The following is a 20,356-nucleotide window of genomic DNA, read 5'->3' as shown; positions in this document are numbered from 1 at the left end:
GCTGACGGCTCCTCCGAGGATTGAGGAGACTTGAGATATGGCGTGTGACCGGGTTACTATTGGGACCATTTCCTGAAAGTGGGGATATGCTTGGCAAACAGAGGGAGAGATCTTTATTCCCCATAGTTCAAAGTTGAGCTTTTGTTTAAATACTGTTGCAGCTATTTACAGAGTGGCCCATGTGACCAGAGTGGTTTCTCTTTAGTAGTTCCTGTTTGGTGATAGAAATTCAACGAAGATGACATCCCTTTATTTTTAGGCCAGTGCTGGCAAGGCACCGGGCAGCTTGAGGATGTTCTGTTGTGTGCAGATTTAGATTCCATATAGAGGTTTCCCTGATTTATGCCCTTATATAGTTACAATTCACAATGCCCTTATTTGGACATAGAAATCCGTCCCTTATTTAGACTTTGTCCGTACAAACCAAATACAGGCATGGCCACCTACATCCGTCCATCCACGTCACAACGAATTCTTGGAATACCAGACCCTTAAGCCTTTAGGAATTTCCCTCAGCTTGAATATTGATGTATCCAAGAACTCATTAAGTATGCATGAACATCTATTCCTTAGGGGTTCATTCATTACGTTCCTCTGCCCGACTTTTACGTCAATACTGGCATTCCTAGACACCTTCAAGGTATAAATATACCAGCACTTGCCCTGGCAAATTGCGGTTCCCAGAGGATTCGATCCAACCCAGACTACGTGGTTCACCACGGCAAGTTCGGAAGGAGATCGAGTTCCAGCCTGATGCACTGACCTGATGCAGCCATCCTCCTCGCAGAGAATCCAGCTCCAGTGCTCTCTGGCTTCCCTTGCGGGGGGTTAGACTATCGAGTCCAGAACAGCGATTCCAACCTCTCTCATTCTCAGGTATGGAGCTGACTAGAACTTAAAGAAATTTTGACAACTCTTGGCTACACTGAAATATATCTAACTATACTTTAGAAACAGCACCTACTTCAAATATCGTACTGCACTTAGGTTAGGTACACTGGAGTATAACAATTTAGAAGCATCAGATGAGTATCACATTCTAGCATTATGTTATTTATGTATGTATTTTGTTTAATATGTGTCAGTTACAAACCATGTTATTGCAGTATTATTTTATCCTACTGCTAACCTCGTACATATTGTACTTCGCAGTCTGTCTTACGATTGTAGCAATTCATATCTCTTGCATGAGAAATAAGACTGTTCAATAAACCCTTTTATTGAAACGCCTGTTTCTCTATTTCTGTGCAACTCTGTAGAAACTAAGCATGCACGATTGACTGAGTGAAACTGTTATCTATTGTTTCCACGATTCTGAGACTGTTCCGATTCTAAAGGGAAACAAACTAATCCCTTCTTGTATATTCGAGAAGTTTCTAGTGACTTCTGAGTTAGCTGGCACACACAAGTAATTAAGTTTAATATACTCGATAGAGACATACTGACCTTAGTCCTATGTCAAATCTATAGTGTATGTTATTCCAATGCGCAGAGCCTATCAGGGATATAGGAACTACACTACAGTTCCTTCTATTCGATATATCATGTTTCCCTTTTGAGTCATAATCTGGATACAACTGAGTTCTTGTTTCTCTTGAGGGGTTAGACCTTAGACGCATTCTGCAACTTTTGCAGAGAGGGTTGAAAATCAATGTTGGTACAAACAAATTCATGCTTTTCAACCTGTGTCATACTACTCGCTCCAAAACAATGCTGAATGTCATCCTGTTAGAGCAGTTCCATCTAATTGAATTTCTTGGTATCTCCCTAGGTGAGAACTTAGACTGAGCCCACTATAGTTCAAAGCGTAGGCTCAAATTGGAAGAGCATCTTGGTGGGGTTGTTGAAGATCCATCGGGGGTCCTTCTCTGAACCAGTTTCCCCAGTTGTTCAGTTGCATTCTTATCGAGCACTGGATACAGCCCTATATGGTGCTGAGCTTTGGGGGCATAAGTCCATAAAAACATTAGAAATAATGGAGAATCGTTTTTTGAGGCAAGGGCTGAGCCTCCCAGTCAGTACTCTTTTGGTCGTAGGGCTTAGGCCAATTTCTGAAAAAAATACAGTCATATCTATAATATTTTGGAGGAAACTCTGGGCAACACTTGAATTGTCACACTATTGTTGTGGAATAGAGGAAATACTCAATCGCCCGAGGGCAGGTAATCTCCCCTGGATTAAATATGTAAAAAAGACTCTATTGAGCACGGGTCTTTTTAAATTATGGGAAGATCCGGGGGTGTTAGGTCTGCTCACCAGCAAAATGGAGCTCAAAACGCGGTTCAAGAGTTTTAAGTTAGATCTGATATTATCATCACAAGCCCTGGGTACACAAACTAGCTCATTCAAGTTGGTTAATGATTCCTATTTTGCAGAACCATTTCCAGACGAGGTAGTACCAAGCCGGGAAAGGAAACTGTATGTACAATTAAGGCATAGAACACTGGTCACTTCAAACTTTCAGTCGAAATGGGTGGATTCCACTGGTTTGGAAGAGCTTGCCTGTCCTTCTTGTGGTTATACCAAAGAAACTGTAGCCCATATGCTTTTTTTCTGCCCAGTGTGAGATAGGGTTAGGGCTAAGTGGCTGAGCTCTATCTGCAAAAACCTTGGTTTTACCCAGCATGCACTGGCTGTAGAATTTTGAAATCAGATACTAGCCAGCCCAATGGTTTTGCAGTTTTAAGGTACTTACTAGCAGTGGTTTACTAGGGTGCGCTTTCTTTCAGCTCCTTCGGGTAATGGTGCTGAGGGTTTTATACATTCACTAGCCCTAGTATGTTTGGAATTGGGTTGATATTTTAGTAATTATCCTATTTGAATTTATTGTAAAACAATTTTTATTCTATCCATCTTATTATGTATAGTTAAGGCTTAGAAAAGTCTTAACACTTTCTCCTTGCACATGTTTTTTATTGATGCTTTTAATCCTTCATATCTGTAAGGAATTTGTGATTGATTGTTATGATTTTTACCATATATAACTATTTTGTATTATTTTGCCTCTTTTATGGCAAAATGCCAAAATAAAGAGTATTAAACTGAACCAAACTGAAAATGGGGGAAAAGGAACAAATTTGGCTGAAGATGGACGTTTGATAAATAGAAATAGTATCGCCAGGTAATACGAAGGCACAGGTTAAACCCTCAATGCCAGCCCAAAGCCTGATTCTGACCAACGGAGGGAGAAGAGTACGTTGGGCCGAAATATCCCAATCGCAAGACAAATTGGCCAAACTTTACCATCAAGTAGTCCCTTATCTCTTAACAACATCTCAACTAATAGAGAGTATTGGAGCCCCCAATTCACTCTCAAAGATCTCACAAAATCACCACGATCTGGTTGACATCATGGCCACTTTTTTCTATCAAAACAAAATGCAGAGAGTGCCCAATAAGACCAAGCATAAATGGTTCAACGCCAACTGCTGAGCTGCTAAAACTGACCTAATCACTGTCATTAAAAGTAGCGATAAAACAAAAATCAAAGGATCTAAAGCAGCATATAAAAGCGTCATAACTAAATCAAAACAGCACTGGGTAGCCCAAAAATGGGAAGACCGCAGAAACGCATTCATTTCACATGATCTGAGGTCCTTCTGGAACATCTTAAATACTGACTCTCAGGGTGGTAGATCGGCCATTGAACCCAACATAGACAAAGGTGTTTGGAAGGCACACTTTGAAATCCTCTATAGAAGGGACAAGGAAGGGGAAGAAAGTCTGGCAAGAGCTCCGCCGTACCCGGGTTTCAACCAGGACGATGCCCCCCCATCACGGTAAGAGAAACCACCGAGGCCCTAGGGAAGATCCTACCTGCAAAAGCGGCAGGTTTGGATAGGATCCCTGGCTATCTCTACCGATCTCGACCTACCATCTGGGCCCCCTATTTGGCTACTCTGTTTAATGCCATATTACAAGGCATATGCAAAAACAACAGTGATGGACAGAATGCAGAACAATGTCATACATTCACCCCAGTACAGAGATCTGGGCCTAAATCCATCGTTTTTTTGCTCACCATGCCGTTTCAGTTTGAACCCAGCCATATGCAAATCAGTCTTGACCCTGTGCCTCATGGGTACAGTCCAGCCCAAACCGCCAAGCCAGGTCCTCCCTGGACTGGAAACAAGCATCCTAGGACCGGTTTCAGGGTTTCACCCCTCTTCAGCCAGGATAGCTTGATTCCAGTGGCATGGAGAGCACAGGACCCATGTCTGGGCATACCCTTCCCACTCGGGTGACAAATGCAAAAACAACAGTGATGGACAGAATGCACAACAATGTCATACATTCACCCCAGTACAGAGATCTGGGCCTAAATCCATCGTTTTTTTGCTCACCATGCCGTTCCAGTTTGAACCCAGCCATATGCAAATCAGTCTTTACCCTGTGCCTCATGGGTACAGTCCAGCCCGAACTACCAAGCCAGGTCCTCCCTGGACTGGAAACAAGCATCCTAGTACCGGTTTCGGGGTTTCATCCCTCTTCAGCCAGGATAGCTTGATTCCAGTGGCATGGAGAGCACGGGACCCACGTCTGGGCATAGTCTGGGCATACCCTTCCCACTCGGGGTGACAAATGCAAAAACAACAGTGATGGACAGAATGTAGAACAATGTCATACATTCACCCCAGTACAGAGATCTGGGCCTAAATCCATCGTTTTTTTGCTGACCATGCCGTTCCAGTTTGAACCCAGCCATATGCAAATCAGTCTTGACCCTGTGCCTCATGGGTACAGTCCAGCCCGAACTGCCAAACCAGGTCCTCCCTGGACTGGAAACAAGCATCCTAGGACTGGTTCCGGGGTTTCACCCCTCTTCAGCCAGGATAGCTTGATTCCAGTGGCATGGAGAGCACGGGACCCACTTCTAGGCATACCCTTCCCAATCAGGGTGACAAATGCAAAAACAACAGTGATGGACAGAATGCAGAACAATGTCATACATTCACCCCAGTGCAGAGATCTGGGCCTAAATCCATCGTTTTTTTGCTCACCATGCCGTTCCAGTTTGAACCCAGCCATATGCAAATCAGTCTTGACCCTGTGCCTCATGGGTACAGTCCAGCGCGAACTGCCAAGCCAGGTCCTCCCTGGACTGGATACAAGCATCCTAGGACCGGTTTCGGGGTTTCACCCCTCTTCAGCCAGGATAGCTTGATTCCAGTGGCATGGAGAGCACGGGACCCACGTCTGGGCATACCCTTCCCACTCGGGGTGACAAATGCAAAAACAACAGTGATGGACAGAATGCAGAACAATGTCATACACAGGGTCAGACTGATTTGCATATGGCCATGTCTGAACAGGGGTGGTGGAGTGAGCTAAAGAATGATGATGGATTAAACCCAGATCAGTTGACTGGGAGTGAGTGTTATGCAGCCCATCCAAATTCTTCTGAGAGACCCTGATAGTTAACCCTGGGCGGTGAACTCCGCTCCGCTCGCAGAGTTTGCGGCACTCCGCATTACGCGTATATCGTAATGTTCTGAAAAACTCCGCTTCGCGTTGCGTAGTTTTTTTTCTCGCTCGCATTTGTCAATGTCAAGTTGGTGAGCGCAAGCGAAGGAAAAACAACCTCCGGCGAGATTTTTCCTCGTTTGCGATCGTCAACATCAAGTCGGCGAGCGCGAGCATGGAAAATCAACATCCAGGTGAGATTTCTCAATGCAGAGGGGTCAGGTTTCTCATTGCGAGTGGTCGCGTATGCTCGTGACAGCTCGTGTTGAGAAACTGCCCGTTCGCGTTGAGAAAGCAGGGACCGCTTGCACTGTGCACGGTGCCGTTCGCAATAATTGGACAGTGCGGACAAGCACCCGGCACTGTGCAATCACCGCAAACTGTATTTTTCTATCGTACTCTGCCGCTCGTGTAGCTCTGCGTAGTGCGGCTGAGGTTTTTTTTTGCAGTTCACGTAGTGCCGCATAGTGCAACTCCCCTAACTATGCCCAGGGTTACTGATAGTAGGAAAACCAGCAAAGTGGATGACAGCGACTGTATAGGTTTTATGTGTGGACTGACAATCATGGCTACCGAATGTGAAGTCAGTCATCCGATTTCACATTAGGTAAAACAGTAGCACAGACTTCACGTTTTTTGCAATCGGATGAGGTTATTTCAACCAGAATTGTTTGGAAATCCGTATAGTTTCAAAGTTTGTTAAGTGTGCTGCTACAGTGTCCTAAATATTTACTATTTGTATTGAAAATATATAAAATCTTGTGTCAACTTGCCACTTCAGAAATGTTACATCTGGTACCACATTTGGTCATCTGCTCTGCATTATATTAGCTACAACTCTGAAGGGCAAAGACGTCAGACCTACAATATAAGGTGTGCAGTGTTCGTTCAATAAACTATTCACCACACCAAATGTGGGGCTAGCACTCTTTGGTTTATTTAACTATTAACCAAGCAACTGATGGACTGGGGGGGAGGGGGTCTCTCACACTTAGGGCCTCATTTACAGTTTGGCAGATTGAATACTAAAACCATGACGGAGATCCTGTCCACCGTATTACAAGTGCCACAGACTATAATGCACTTGTAATACAGCTGAGGGGACATCCGCCACGTTTGTGATGGAGTATCCGGACCTCCAAGCTCTGAGTAAGGCCCTTCGTCAAAACAAAGGCTCGAGTTAACTTCGAAATGATAAAATAACCCGAGGAGTGTATGTGTTCAAGATCTTTTATGTAGATTACCTATAACACACTGTGGCCTCCAGGCCTTGGCCGCTCCTGGCAATCCACACTCAAGCACACACGTACAACCATCTTTATCACTACCGACTCTTTCTCTTCGCTGCAGCGTCTCTTCATGAAACAGCACACAATCCGAGTTCTGTCACACAACAGATAAACAACACGTGCTATGTAAATGTAAATGTTGTAGACTTGTAAAGCGCACAGCTGCCCCAGCAACGGGGTGTCCCGGCGCTGTAGACCGCTGGGGAACCCGTCCTGGCTATCCCTGTGAGATGGTCCCTTTCTGGGTATCTCCAAGGTGAAACCAGGCTTCCCCGGCGTCTGTGGGGGGCTGTTGTAGAGATGAGGCAAGCTTAATGCCCAGAGTTGCTGAGTGTGTTCCTGGTTAGAGTAGGTACTGAGGCGAGAATTATCGAGTCTGTTTTGACCCTGGTCCACAACCCTGCTGTGTCGGGAATTGAACCCTGGTCCCTGGCCGATTCTCTGCTTACGGGTCTGCCGCCTCTAACCAGTGAGCCACACCTCTCCACCTCTCCTAGAGCTATCCTGCAAGGTATAATTCCTACTGGACAAACAATGTAGTACCACACAAGAAGGTACATAACCTGAATAATGCTGATGCACTCAGTGAATCAGCGTAACCTCGAGCTTGGACATTTACTTTACTGTGAGTACTGAAATCGTTACCCTCACATTGTTTGCAGTGGAACATGAGGGTTCATGGAAGGGTGCCTCACCTTGGTGCCAAGGGCCAGACACTGGAACTTTGAGTGGCAAATAATTTTGTGTCTTGAAGATTAGTACTCCTAATGTAACTCAGTGTTTTACTTTTTAGTCGAGTACATGCAGTGTTGATTTAGAGGATATAGGTCTATTTTTCTTTTTAACCCTGACATGACAGGGAAAAATGCCCCCGTTGGTGTACCCGTCAATATTTTAAGTGCATTTTACATGTTTGTTAAGTAAGAAATAAAAGTCCTCTACTGTAAATGCTACTGTACACACATACATTTCTGCAGTGCTTGCATTAGTTATGTTTTATATTGCCCATCAATTTCTCTCTGTATCTTGTGGCTGCCAACTCTACAAAGATGTCTGCAAAGGAAAGATGTGCACTTATGTTGTGAAACGTTCAGATACATTTTCAGCACAGATGTGACAGTTGGCTAGATGGATTCCAGAATTAATCTGCCTACCAAGATAACCCGCAAAACAAATAATTTTGAATCTGACTTTTTATTGCACAAGCTGGATCATCTTTACATAGGTTAAAACTATCACGAATAATACTTTTTGGAAATAGCTAATGATTTGAAGGAAATTATGAGTAGCCATTTCTAATTAGATGGGCACATGTGTTGCTATACAGATTGAAAAATAATGGTGGTGATAGAGGGCACCCTTGTCTAGTTCCTCTAGAGATATTTAGTTTAAATTTTAGAGACACGTTTAGAAGAATATGTGCATGTAGTGCTCTGTATTGTGCTTTCAGGGTGTTCATATAGTTCTCACTTAGCCCAAATGCTGTTAGAACTTCTCAAAGATAGACTCATATCACCCTACTGAAAGCCTTGGCGGCACCCAACATAAGAATTGCTATGGGATTTTTATATGCCTCTACCAGATCAATTGTTCCTATCAGGTGATATGTTATTTCATGTAAATGTCTTTCTGATTGCAAGTTGTAAAGTTTGCATAGAAAAAGCTAAAAAAGAATCTAGGTAAGGGGGGTCTGGTATTAACAAATATTCAAATTTACTACCAAACATTTCAAATTAAAAATAGTAGAATGGCAACGAGTCACCTTGATAATGTATTAATATATACCGGCATGTTGAGAGAACTAGGCCAAGACCATTTTTTTGTATAAATATGGAGCTCCAAATTGTTTTTTTTAAAATCCATCTGAAAGTTTTAAAGGCCAACCAAAACATGTGTTCAATTAAGGAAAATAGTGGGAATATATTTTTACTCAAATTTAGTTTCAAAATGAAACTCTCCCAAAACACCAAACACTTGATGGGCAAACTCAGCTTTCCATTAAAAAAGGCAGGAATTAAAACCTATGGGAGATCTACGGGATGGGACTGATCTGGTTAACTGGGATACAATTCTGGAAAAACAACAGAAAGAAATATTTTCATTTTTCAAATATCCTCAGCTGGAGTCTTGGTGGTGCTCACTTAAATGGACTGAATCTGATATTTGGGAGTATGAAGAACTAATCCAATAAGAGCGAATACCAAAAAAGGAAGTCTAAATAGCGGGAGATATTTAAAGCAGATGATGCTAGGCATGCTGAGCCATGTAGCGGTAAACAACGTTTACCACAAAACTTTTTCCCCGCAGGGAATCACAACGCGGTCGTTACAATGACCGCGTTGTGTTTCCGCACACCATTACCCCGCAAGTCGGAACAACGACTTGCGGAGGGGGGGGAGGGAGGTGTTGGATTTAAAATCCAACACTTTCCCTAGTCTCCGCATAGACTGGAGTTGGAATAGTATATTAAATTATTCCAACATCCAGCGCCCCCCTCCGCAAGTCGTTACTCCGACTTGCGGAGGGGGGGCGCTGGATGTTGGAATGGTAATTGATTGAAGGAATTCTTCCCAACCTTCATACTTGGTAGGGGCAGCTGTGACTATGTTTTAAATTAGAAGTTCTTGGGTGACAGTGCACTTTCTGTTTCAGTTAGAAGGCCTCAATTGCCAGCTATGGAGGGCCGTAACGCTGCACCCGAGGATCTGATTATTACTTGCAAGGAAGTGGTCCTGGCCTTTAGGAAGATATTCCCGCACCAAGCCCCCATCATAGACAAAAACTCCAGGGGACCAATTTCTGGCTGAATCTGGTGTATGGGGTCCCTACCGCATAGTAATTTTTAATGTCATAATGAGTGGGCTACCAATCCCTCATTCATGGGTGGGGGTAAAAATAATCATTATATACAAAAAGGGATTGCCCCTGGTGTCAGTAAAGTACAGGCTCATCATCCTAATTGATAATACACAAAAGATCTTTAACAGCATTATTTTACTAAGGTTACAAGACAGGCTAGAGACTTTTGACATTCTAAGCCCCATGAAAGTAGAATTCTGCAATCGCACATCAACAATTGATTAAGGTCCTGATTACGAGTCTGGCAGTCCATGGACCGCCAGACTCACAGGCGGTGACAGTGACTGTCTCCTGACTGCCCTATTAGGATATAGCTGGTGGGACCGCCACATCCTGCTGCAGCCACCATGGAAATGCCATTCTCTGGCTGTGTTGCAGTGGTCAGGAGGCAGTAATATGCTCGCTGGGTCCGCAGAGGTCCCGCAAAGCTTATTACAACTTTCCTCTCTGCCACGGTTTTAATGGCAGTTCCATCCTCATGAAAACTGTGGCAGGGAGAAAACAAAGGGGGCCAATAGGGTGCCCTGGTACATCACGGCCTGTGGATGTAGATAAGGAGGCACAACATGTGCCCCCCGTGTGCATGCACACCAGTTCCTGCACAGCATGGACTTTTCGGTTCATGCCGTGCAGGAACTGTTTTTGGCGTTCTCATTCTGTTGCCCATTTTCAGGGCATCGCTATAGGACTGTCAAAAACAAAGCCAACCAGTGAAGAGGAAACTCCTAATCTGGTGGGCGGCCTGAACACTGCTTTGGTGGTTCAGCAACAGGGCGGGCTTGGCACTGCACTGCCAAAGTCATAATTGGGCCCCAAGTGTTCAGGTTGTAGCTGATATACTGGACAACTATGGTCCTTGAAAAGGGCAGACTTTACATGATATTTATTGATCTTCAATTTGCATTTGATTTGGTTCCCAGAAATGTGCTATGGATGGTGCTGGCTGATATGGGTGGCCCTAGTCACTTATGTCAAGTCATTGAAAGGCTGCATGAACAAAACTTTACCCAGGTCCGCTGTGGTAGACTGAGAGTAGTGACAGAACCCTTCCCAGCCAATAGGGGTGTAAGGCAAGGCTGCGTTCTTGTTTCTACACTCTTTACACTGTTTGACAGCAACCTGGTTGCTCACCTGAATTCCTACAACAAAGGTGCCCCTAGATTAGCTAATATGAGGGTTCCGGTGCTGCTAATGTTTGCGGACAACACACCACTACTACCTAAATCATCCATGGGCATACAGAAAATTCTGGACAAATTCAAAAGCTTCTGTACAAAGAGGGGACTGGAAATAAATGTCAGTAAAACCAAGTGCATGGTGTTCAATCTGTGTTGTGCAATACGCACCAAACCAAACTTGAATGGGTCTCCACTAGGGCAGGTCAATTTGATTGTGTAACTAGGCAGCACCCTGAACAAGAAGCTTGATTGAGTGCACATATTTCAAAACATAGGCTAAAATTGAAGCAGTATGCCAGAGGGTTGCTGAAAGTACACCGGAGCTCCTTTTTTCAGACCAGACATTCTGGCGGTCCAAATATACACTCACCAAGTACTGAGTGTGGCTCTCTATGTTGCCGAGCTCTGGGGTCATAAGGGCATCAAACTCCTAGAAACAGATGGGAATAAGTTCCTCAGGCAAGTGCTGAGTCTTCTGGTCAGCACTCTGCTAGTCCCACTAAGGCTACATTTGGGGTACTGGCTAATTCTACAAAGAATCACAGTCAGACCAATACTGTACTGGAGAAAACTATGGGCCACTTCTGAACTGCTCCAGTACCACAGGCCTAGAAGAGATACTTAGCCTCTCCCCTGGATCAAATATGTCAGAGTCACATGTCTAAGCCTCGGGTTAGTCAAACTCTGGGAAGATTTACTAATTAGCAAATTAGAGCCAAAGAGGCGGTTTAGGAACTTTAAAACTGGTATGCTCATGTCAAGCCTGGCCTTGGGTACTATGACGAACTCCTTCTTAAGGATAAAATACTTTTATAGGAATGAGGAGTTCTTAGATGAAGGTGAAACAAATCTGGCCAGAAAGATGTCTGTCCAGTTAAGGCACGGGTCATCAACTATTAGATCCATCACCTTGAAATGTGTGAGTGCAAATCGGACAGCCGAGAGGGAAAGCACATCTTGTAGCCACAGCAAAGAAACAGTGGTTCACGTCCTGTTCTTCTGCCAGAGTATAGTTGGTCCAAAGCCAAATGGATTATCCCCATTTGCAGGAACCTGGGTACCCCACATTGTGCAGAGGCCTACAGAATTTTACTGTCTGACACCAGCAGGCACATTGTTTTTGCAGTCTCCAGGTTCTTATTTGCTATGTGGCAAATGATGAGGACAAATGTCCTACTACCAGCCAATAGATAGGACAGTAGTGCCTGCAAGGTCGCTAGGGGAACCTCACATGGGGGATTTTTGTCAAGGTTAATGATTCTAATATTCAATAACCTAATGTTTGTTAAGAACACATCTGTCTCGTATTGAGTAGATCCATTTACCTTTTAGCCTTTTTGAAAATCATTGTGTCTTTTTAACTTGTAGAGGCACTATGTTTTACTGATTTTATTTGTCTATTTTTAGTGTATTTGATCAATGGTTAGAGGCCATTTTTATGCTTCGTATTTTGCATAATGGTCAAGACTGATTTGCATATGGCTGGGTCTGAGCTGGGGTGGTGAAGTGAGCTAAAGAACAGTGATGGATTCAACCCAGATCTGTGACTGCAGTGGGTGTCTGAAAAGTTTCAGCTCTCCGTCCATCATCTCTTTGTGTTTGCTTTGTTCGCCTAAGTTGGCAGGGTATGCCCAGATGTGGGTCCCTTGCTCACTTTGCATCTGGATTCTAGCTAGCCTGGCTGATGAGGGGTGTTACCCCAAAACCGGTCCCAGGATGCTTGTTTCCTGTCCAGGGAAGACCTAGCTTGGCCGTTTGCGCTGGACAGTTCCCATGAGGCACAGGACCAAGACTGATATGCATATGGCTGGGTCTGAACTGGGTTGGCAAAGTGAGCTAAAGAACAAAGATGGATTCAACCCAGATCTGTAACTGGGGGTGGGTGTCTGAAAAGTTTCAGCGCTCCGTCCATCATCTCCTTGTGTTTGCTTTATTAGCCCTAATTTATATGGTATGTCCAGATGTGGGTTCCTTGCTCACTTTACAACTGGATTGAAGCTAACCTGGCTGATGAGGGGTGTTACCCTGAAACTGGTCGCAGGATGCTCATTTCTGGTCCAGGGAAGACCTGGCTTGTCAGTTCAGGCTGGACTGTTCCCATGAGGCACAGGGCCAAGACTGATTTGCATAAGGCTGGGTCTGAACTGGGGTGGCAAAGTGAGCTAAAAAATGGTGATGGATTCAACCCAGATCTGTGACTGGGGATGGGTGTCTGAAAGGTTTCACGACTCCGCCCAACATCTCCTTGTGTTTCCTTTGTATTTGCACATAGCCACATGATTTTGTACTTTTAGGGGCCGATTCCAATCTAGTTCCGAAGTGCTCTGAATCGTTTTCGGAATTGCCTAAACTGATCTGGAGCCTTTGTTCCCGACCGTATCGTTCACAGTTCCGAATGACCAAGTACGATGCCTTGAAAGCCTTAGTGCTGACCAAATCGGTTCCACAAGGCATTTGGAGAGATAGAGCGTTCCAGAGCCGAATCGTACAGCTCTATGGACTAGGTTTTCCAAGCGAGCAAGTATGATGAACGATTCGGACAGCCTTCACAAATCGGTTTGCCCGGATCGAAAAAGCTGCTGGAATCGGTCTTTGGGACCTGCAGCAGGCCCCCCCTTACCATTGGCCCTCCGAATCAGGCCCGTAGGGGTACCCATGGGTCCCTTCTTCCCAACCATGCAAAGTGTGGCAGGGTGCATGATTATCCCCAACCACCCCTTTTGACAATGCAAGCCTGTGAACACGTTCGGTACACAGGCTCCCATTGAAGTCAATGGGAGTCTGACCGAATCGTATCCGGAAGCATTCAAATACATCATACTTGTTCGGTCGGACTCCCCAGACCTGAGTCATGCAGAAAGCATTCCGGACACGATTCGGTCCCAATGCTTTCTGAATGAGATCGGATTCGGGCCCTTAGTGTTGTTGATATGCATGTCTCTTTTATGGCAACTGGCCGAAATAGTGAATTAAAAGTTGCAATTTGCCAAGTGTTTGACCTGAGATACTTAGGGGGCTCCTTTCGATGTCGGGCAGAAAGCCTCTGCTCGACACTATCTCGGATTCAGGACTGGGCGACTTGTGGTAGGTGGTTCTGACTGGCGGATTACGATGCGACTGAACAGTGTTTGGTCGGATTCCCATTGTTTCCTATGGGAGGTTGTGTAACGCCTGAGAATTGGCCCTAACACAGGCTCCTATGGGAAAAAGGGGTGTGTGTGTGTAAAATCATGCACCCTGTTGCAGGCACCCTTTGGTGCCTGCCACACAGTGCATGGTTTTACAGGGGGGTACCTTAGGTACCCCCTCGGCCACCAACCATGGGCCGCGAGGGCTAGGTGGCCCTGCCAGGGGCCCCTGAAATTACATTCTGACAGCCTTAGCGAGTCGGAAAGGCTGGCACGGAATGTCTGTTGGTAACTAACATCATAATCCTGATGCGGAAACACCATCCATAGGGGGTACGGTGCAGTTCTGACTGACAGGAATACTCCATGAGTCAGTTGGAACCGAGTCGGAGAGACCAGCCGGTTTACGTTCTGACCGCGAACATAGTAAAGGGGTGGTTGGAATGTAAACCGACTGAGTCGGTCGGAAGGGCTCTGACACGGTCGTGAAGATTCTGACTGTCCGGCAGAGGCTTTCCACCCCACATCGTAATGAGCCCCTTGGTGTGGCATTCCCCCAAACATTTTGTCTTCAATCCCTTAATTTACTGACCTTGTTTTTGTTGGCATTAGGACCATGTGCACTTTACCGCTGCTAACCAGTGCTAGCGTGCTTGTGCTCTGCCTACACCTAATTGATACATTTAGACACCCCTTTGCCGGGGTAGCTGTTGCGCTCTACCAAATCAATCAAATCAAATCAATTTACTTGTAAATCCCTAGTAAATGGTACTCCCTATACGCAAGACCTGTAAATTAAATGCTACTAGTAAGCAGTAGCACGCACTGTACCACCAACTAAAGTAGCACTGTAAAACATGTTTCAGGCCTGCCTCCGCAGCCTGTAGTGAGGTTTTATACCACCATTTTGACCTGGCAAAATAAACCTTTTGCCAGGCCTAAACCTTTCTTTTTAATATTTATGTCACTCCTATGGTAGGTCCTAATGGTCTATTGGGCAGGGTTCATAGTACTTAAAAGGTAGGACGTGTACGTTTAAGATTTGCATGTTGTGGCAATAAAAACTCCTAAAGTCATTTTTCCCTGCTATAAGGATATCTCTTTCATAGACTAACACTGGGTAGCCTTATTACACTTAATAAGTGCTAACTTCAGATTGGGAGTAGTTTGAGAAACAAAGTTTCCACTCTAATGAATTTTAATTTAAAATCCTATTACCTGGTAAAGTCAGATTTTAAGTTACAATGCCACTTTTAGAAAGTTACAGTACATACAAGGGGGTTGGGCCATTTTATTCAGCTGGGTTGGGCCACAAAAATAATATATATTGTCTATTAACCAAACTGAAATTATTCATTCCACACTTGTTGTAACCTCCACCCTGTGTAAAATACCAGACTGGTTCTAAGTGAAATCACTTGTGAAGTATGAATGTAATGTTTCCGAGTGTGATGCATTTTTATATGTTACGTTAATCTTTGATTCATAATGTAAGAATGTGTTTAACATGAGAATGTTGTCTGAAAGATATGTCAAAGTGCACATGAATTAGCCGCATAATAATCATAAATTCATGAAAATATAAACACAGGCCAAGGCAATTTAATTAGTTGACCTTGAACAAAAAGAGTGGAATAAATAATTTCAGTTTCATCTCACATCCACAAACGTACTCACTCATACCATACACATTCACCCAAGAACACATACACATAATGGTCATACAAAGGACAAAAAGCTTTAAGTCTTCGTAACCGTGTTGTGGGCTGGGTGCTTACACAGACAGGTCAACGTACGTTTTGGTGGTATTTGCCAAATTGTAACCACCTTCTTCAGGACCATTAACGTTTATACAAATTTTAGGCGATTGGTCGGGGTATATCATCTAAAAAAAGAAGACTTCATTAATGGACCACTACTAGATGAATCAATGTGATGAAGTAGCGTCAGTGTTATTAAGGTCTCTCCCAGAAGGAATGCACAAGTATTTGTTTTGCACTGATATCAGTGATATTACACTGCATCCGTCTCACTCTGAACCAATGTGATTCGCAAGAGTACTCTATAGGTTCCCCAACAATGAGTATGGGGGTCTCACCAGAACCTGTTTGTATAACTTCTACTATGTAGTGTGATGTTAGGTCATATTTGCTTGACAAGTATCGGTTGAAGCGATATGAGGAATTGTCTGAATCTCCAATCCTCCTCTGCGGTGCACCATATAAGCAGACAAAGCCAGCTGTAGTCACAGTGCGAACACGAAAACCTCTTGGGAGGAGATATACTCTCACTTTGTCTACCTGGGAGTCAGGTACAGTGGAAGAACTGACCAGAACCAGTTTTGGGGTAGATCAGGGAATTCCCCCACACACAGGCTGGCACCAGGTATAACAATGAGACCTTCAGACCTTCGCATCGGAACACTCCTGGAACTGCAGAATATTCAGAAGAAGGGTTCCCCTGCTGTATGAGGAAGAGGGACTGCCCTGCTGACTGATAAAGGAAGACTGCTTGCCTTGCCTTGAACCAAGGCTACCCAGAATGACTCCTAAGGTCAGTTGGCTAAGATCCTATGTGAGCTACTAGAACACAACAAAGCATTCATAGGCCTCCCTGCATCTGTTCGGCAACCAGCACCAACTTCACCTGCCTGAACCTGCATGAGCCCTGCTGCTGGCCTCTTCCAAAGTGAGACCTGATGCACAAGGGGTACCTCCCAGGCCCTGGACCCTTGACTGGCATCCATGTGAACTCCTCCTGAAAAAAAGATGAAGATACAGAGGTTTCGGGCTACTTGCGACCACAAAGCAACCTCTTCATGCGAGAATTGACCAGCTGCGATGACTGCCAATGCGGGGCTAAAAAGGGACCTGCTCTTCATGCTGACAGTGACTGCCCGCAATGACCACCAATGCACAACTTTAGTGCGACCCGCTCTTTGAAGCAACAGCCCACATCAACTGCCAACGTGAATCTCCAGTCATCACTGCTTCTACGTGCCACAGCAGCGAAAATATGCAATGCCCAACCTGGCACTCATGCCAGAAGCCTCCTCTTCGTGACCCCTTCTAACATAAAAGGCAACCTTCGTGCCAGGCTTGAGAAGGTAACTTCTTAGCTGGACTAACCTGTTCCCTGTATCAGACCTGCAGTCCATCGCTCCATCATGAGCTTGTGACTTTCCTCTGGTTCAGCGCAACTAGATAATAGAGTGCCTCTTTGTGCTTTTTATCACCATTATCACCTAAAACATAAAAAAAGAATCTCCTATTTTACTGATTGGACGGTTGTCATTTTGGTGTGATTTTAGTCATTGGAAAATACCCAATTTTGCTAAACTGGTTTGGAATTTTTCTTGCTTTGCCTTTTCAATTTATTTCTGTTTGTGCGCTGCATGAATGCTTGATACATTAAGTTAAACCTGACTGCTTTGTGCCAAGATACCAGAGGGCTTAGCACAGGTAATTTTGTGACTTGTGCGGATTGCGCTGACAAGGATTGTGTTTATTGTCTGAGTGGGGCTACCACACCTCTGAGCTAGTAAACCAGTTTACTAAACGAAGCTAAAGATGCACTTATACATAGGCAATTGTGTAAAAACTGAGGCCCACTTATTGCAGACTGATCATGATTCAATAGTCATATTTAGGCCCTGAATACGAGTCTGGCGGTCCTCAGACCACCAGACTCACTGTGGCGCGGCAGTGGCAGACTCCCTACTGCCCTATTATGATACATTACGATATGTTGGGGGCACAACACATGCATCCATGTGTGCATGCACACCAGATCCTGCATGGCATGGACTTTTCAGTCCATGCCGTACAGGAACTGTTTTTTGTGTTCCCGTTGTGGTGTCCATTTTCAGGGCACCGCCGTGGGAAGCAAATTGATTATAATGAATCTTACATTTTTATTTAACATTAATAATTTAATTGATAATTAATTAGCTAAACTGTGTAATACATTATATTTTTTCTTTTTGTGGTGTGTGTTGTTGTTTTGGTATGGGTAAAGAGTGTGTAGGAAATAATTATAATAAGTAAATAACGTAAATTTATAATAATTATTTGAAATGATAATTAATTACGTAAAATATGTAATTAAGATATTCTTTAGGTTATATATTAGGTGTGAGTTGCTGTATTTTTAGGGTAAAGGGTGGTAAGTGAATTCAATATAATTCCTTTATTTTACATTCATTATTAACAATTGTTTAAATGACAATTAATTATTTAATGATGCAAATTGTATTTTTATAATTTATATATTAGGTGTGGGTTGTTGGATTTTTATGGATAAAGGGTGGGAAGGTAATAAAATATAATTATTTTACTAAAAGTTAATTATAATTAATATTTTATTCAATATTTAATTATTTAAAATGTGTAAATAATATCATTTTAAGAATTATTTTAAAATATGTGTTGCATAGTTTGCAGAAGCATAAGGTAGAACGTTATTTAAGTAATAACACATTTAAAAATAGTTAATACCTTTTTTAGAATTGTGTTCTTTATTATTGTATTCGCTAATTGTGCTGTGCTTTTTAAATGTAAATGAGATTGTGTTTATTGGTTGTTCTAGTTTGAGAAAATAGATTGAATTAATTATAATAATGTTTGTAGCAATTTAGGATATGTAGCAAACATTGTAATAAATATTTATTTGTTTATTTTCTAAAAAAAGTTATAAAGATTTTTTTATTTACTATGTTTCTGAAATTATTTTAGTTTATTGAAGTGAATTAGTCTGTTTCTAATGTTGCAGAGAGTGCAGCTGGAGTAGTACATTTTACCCCTCTGCAATCCAACACTTTCCCTACTATTGCACTGACTGGAGTCGGAATACTAAATTTGACACCTCCGCATTCCAACAGTTTCCATACTGTTGCACCGCGTGGTATGGGAATAGTAAATTTTACCCCTCCTGAGTCCAGCACTTTGCCTACTGTTGTATAATTTCGAGTGTGAATAGTGTATGTATTACTTGTAAAATGTCATAGTTTACCTTATATTGTTTAAATTTACATTATTATGTTTTTGTGTGTTCAAAATTGTAATATTTACATTTATTAATGTTTTAATATGGGGTATATATTTTGAAAATTGAATTTTTTTTATGATGGTTACTTTATTATTTGTAATTAAATTGGTTTGTTTTAAAACATTTTTATGCTATTTGATATATGTTTATTTATACATATTTATTTGTTATATTATTACATTAAAAAATATATTAAATTAAAAAATAAATGTAAATTATTCGTTTAATATTTTTAATTAGATAAATATAATTAAATATATACTAATATATATGTGTGTTTTATTTTTAAAAGTAAGTTTAATTGTATTTGTTTTAAAAACAATTAAATATATTTCATTTTTATGATATTAATGTTATTGTTTAATATATTTAATGTTTACTTTTAAATATATATATATATTTTTTTTTAACGATATTCTAGACAATGATATTAGTGACACTGATAGTTTTTTCTGAAATTTTTGCTATTTGCGTGATAACTTTAGGATGACAATATTTTTGACATCGATATTTATTACTAATATTTTTAGATTCAATATTTTGTCGGTGAAACTTCTATTTTATCTCATATTACATCTTTTCCTATTAAACCATACTTAGCTTGAAATAAAGGATGTATAAGTTGCCATCTCATTTATTTCACTTTCTTCACACTATGTGTTGCACATGTGTGCCACTAGTCTAACTCTCCTGACAGTGACACAGATTATCCCTCAAACCATGGCAGCTTCTTTCCAATTGTTGTCAGTGTAAGGCCAGTGTCGGAATATATATACCTCTACTAAATACCAAAGTTATGCTTATAAAAAGCAAGCTGACTTCCAAGATATTTAAATATATTTCTACATGTTAATTTACCATAAAAGGATATCGTACAAACAAGTTAAGGAAAGAACTAACAATTATGTGCCATCACATTACAGCACCAAAAAAACAATGGAAAGGGAAACTTCCCACTGGTAAAGCAATCTACAGAGTGATTCCAGAGAGGGCAAGCTCACATTTGAGCATAAGAAGTCCTCAATGTCGTGCTCCAGATCTGACACTATATCAGAGCTATGTGATGCAGTTGGGTTACCGGACCAACCTGATGATGACTTTAGAACTTACCAGCTGGACTTGAAAACTAACCTGGGGCCATTGACTCAAAAACTGACCACTTGACAGCATGCATGGCTCAACTTGACATGGCCAAATGGGGCATTTCAAGTGCTGAGGGCAGAGCCACAAATCATCTCAGGAAAATACAAAAGCTGGAGAGAGAGCTGGCCAATATAGCAGCAAAGAATGAGGACCTCAAGTCACAATCCCATAGGAATAATGTATGATAATTGAGATCCCAGAATTGACCAACATGTGTACACCTGAGATGTTTTTTGAGCAACTCCTTGTG

This window comes from Triturus cristatus, chromosome 6 (genome assembly GCF_964204655.1).
Source record: "Triturus cristatus chromosome 6, aTriCri1.1, whole genome shotgun sequence".
NCBI classification, from domain to species: domain Eukaryota; kingdom Metazoa; phylum Chordata; class Amphibia; order Caudata; family Salamandridae; genus Triturus; species Triturus cristatus.
The sequence above is the reverse complement of the archived record's forward strand: the minus strand, read 5'-3'. Positions refer to the sequence as shown.